Source organism: Lactuca saligna, chromosome 2 (genome assembly GCF_052625555.1).
Source record: "Lactuca saligna cultivar CGN05327 chromosome 2, ASM5262555v1, whole genome shotgun sequence".
Classification (NCBI taxonomy): Eukaryota; Viridiplantae; Streptophyta; class Magnoliopsida; order Asterales; family Asteraceae; genus Lactuca; species Lactuca saligna.
The window spans coordinates 165,562,888-165,565,660 of record NC_136418.1 but is presented as its reverse complement, the minus strand read 5'-3'; the positions used below and the strand labels follow the sequence as shown (position 1 = coordinate 165,565,660).

General features: G+C 29.9%; 1 pseudogene; it reads right to left on the bottom strand.

Annotated features, from left to right (window-relative positions):
- On the bottom strand, positions 1–1,394 carry LOC145030345 (oxysterol-binding protein-related protein 2A-like; annotated as a pseudogene).
- Positions 1,395–2,773: the final 1,379 nt, after the last annotated feature.

Here is a 2,773-nt window from a genome sequence, read left to right as displayed (position 1 = left end):
TTACATCGTCACTGATCGTGCAAGGTATAACTTGTATAGTTGTATGCAAGATAATAGCAATATAATTGACATCTCATCTTCACAATTATTTAAGTCGACCAATAAAGTAGTAGGCTTCAGAGAGAAAAAAAATCTCAAAATAAATTGATGTCAAGAGTTTGAATTTGAATGAATGAGTTGTGATTTGTACCTGTAATCCTGGGGTTAACTCGTTCAATGTGATGGAAAAAGATGTTAGATTGTATTAAGTGAGATTATCAGGAGGCAGTGTCCTTTGCCACAATAGATGTGCGTCACTCATATCCTTTGGTTTCACATTTGTAATTCCATTTATGTAATACATGTTGTCGTCCCATTTCCAAAATACCGTTGCGTGCTTTTTTCCATTAACATCTTCAACAAACCCATGTACCTTTTCAACAATAATTAGGGATCAAAATTCTACAACAATTAATCTTAATGTGACCATTTTTTAAGCATATTTGTCTGGTGTGGATTTCTTTCAAGAATTGACTGTTCTTTGAACTTGAGCTTGCATGCATATTCTTTATTACCACATATATGCATCATTCCATGATGATCACAGTAAACTTTACCCATAATAAGATTATAAATGCGAGTTGTAACCTGACAAGACGAGACCAAAATCAAAATGCATAAATAAATATGGGGAAATTTGACTAAAATCCTAAATGACCATTTTACACTTTTTGCATTTTTTTATAGCTTGTTCCACTGGAAAACCTCACCATTATCAAATTCTAAGGTAAGAATGCCAACAGGGTCAAGTTGAATTGATCTCCCCCTAAAATTTGGTTCTGATGTTGTTGTCCCCCCAAAATGTCCACCCTCTACCTTGAGAATGACAAGCTATGAGAGTAGGATGATGACTCATCTTTTCAGAAAAGAATCAGACTCCTTTCTTAGGGTAATCGGCCTCATAAGTTTCCCTAACAAAGGATTGAAAGGTATCATTCTGAAGAGACGTATCCTGAAACAACAAAAGCAGCAACATTTAAAACTCTTTCAAGACTGTTTCCATGTTCATAAGCACGCTCTAGGAGGTAAGAGTACTCCAGATCCTCAAAGCATTTTTGTAGAGATAAAATAGCCTCATTGAAATAAACAGGGAGACAGACACATGTCAGATCCTTTCCAATGTTATCTTTAATCAAGGACCACATAATCACTCCCTTTTCTTTCTCACAAGGATCCGAAAGCTTCTTTCTTCTCTCAATAATCACTTCAACCGAGTTATTAGACTAACCTGAAGTTGATTCGAGGATATCTTAAGAGAAACCAACATACAAAGCTTCCCAAAGGCTCCAGGAAGATTTATCGGATAGAGCAGCCTCTTCAAGATGATTCACCAAGCTTTTTTTGAACTCCGCCATCCGCGACCTAGCGATTCAACAAATTCATGATCGGAGCACTCGCCTAGGGTTTTGTACATCATTGATAGTTGCACACATGGAATAGAATTGAGTAGCTGCGATGGTTATAAAGAAGAGATATTAGGTCAAACATATATTTATTTTGTTTCCTTAATTGTAAGTGCAAAAAACCAAAAACCCTTTTTGATTTACTTAATTATTTAATTATTTGCTAAATTGTGATTGGTACATTTAGGAACACAATAGTTACTAGAAACATTTGAATCTAGCTCTCTCTCTCTCTCTCTGTATATATATATATATATATATATATATATATATATATATATATATATATATATATATATATGTATATATTAAATGCCAAAATGAGTTTGTGAAAGGAAATCACTATTCATTTGGTTTTATATTTTCTAGAGCTAAATCTATTAAATTCATATCATATTATAATTATTAAAGCATTTAATACAAAAATTCAATTAAGGTTAGATTTTGAAATAACAATTTTGACTCTTTTTATAGCAAAATTTTATATTTATACATTTTCCACTCAACTAATTTTGAAATAATAGTTTTCATTCCTAATTATTATAAAGTTATATAATTGGTATTTTGTAAGTTGCGATTTCGGTCCTTTATTATATCTTAAAGTTACATTTTTAGTCGTTTACATAATTTGTTTTTATAATGTTCAGTTTCATTAATATTAGTTTTTACTAAGTATATTAGTTTTTATTAATTGTCTTGTGGTATTGTACCAAATATGATATATTTTAAATTTTATTTTTGTCCGTCTCTTTTATACATAATTATTAAGATAGAAATTTTATTTTTATAATTTTGTGGTAGAATTTGAAAAAGCTTATTTTCGGGCCTCTAATTTTTTTAGCACCTTGCTTATGTTTTTATTTTTTTGAAGATGAAAAAAGATTAACAAATGTTTGAATATAATTACAATTGTTCTGTTGTTTGATTTGACTAAAGATCGTCATCATAAAAATGTATAAATTAGAATCAATGTGGTAGAAAATAACATAGTAGTTTGCAATTTTGGGCTATGGTTGAAATTTTTTTAAACTACAAGGATGCCTCTTATCAAATGTTTAAAGATTTGACTGAAAGTGCGAATATAATCAAACCATAGAGACCAAAATAATAATTTACTCAAAATCATATTTTCATGGCCTTTTTGATTTTTTTTTTTAATTAGAAAGAATGCTTTAGTAATTAAATCAAAATGATGAGCATTATTGAAAATATGAAAGAGATGCTTTGCATTTAAGATATAACAAAAAAATAAAAACAAAAATATATAAAAGACAAGAAGTGACATGGTGGCGAATGTTATAGGCGGTAGTATAGAGGTGCAAATAGAATTT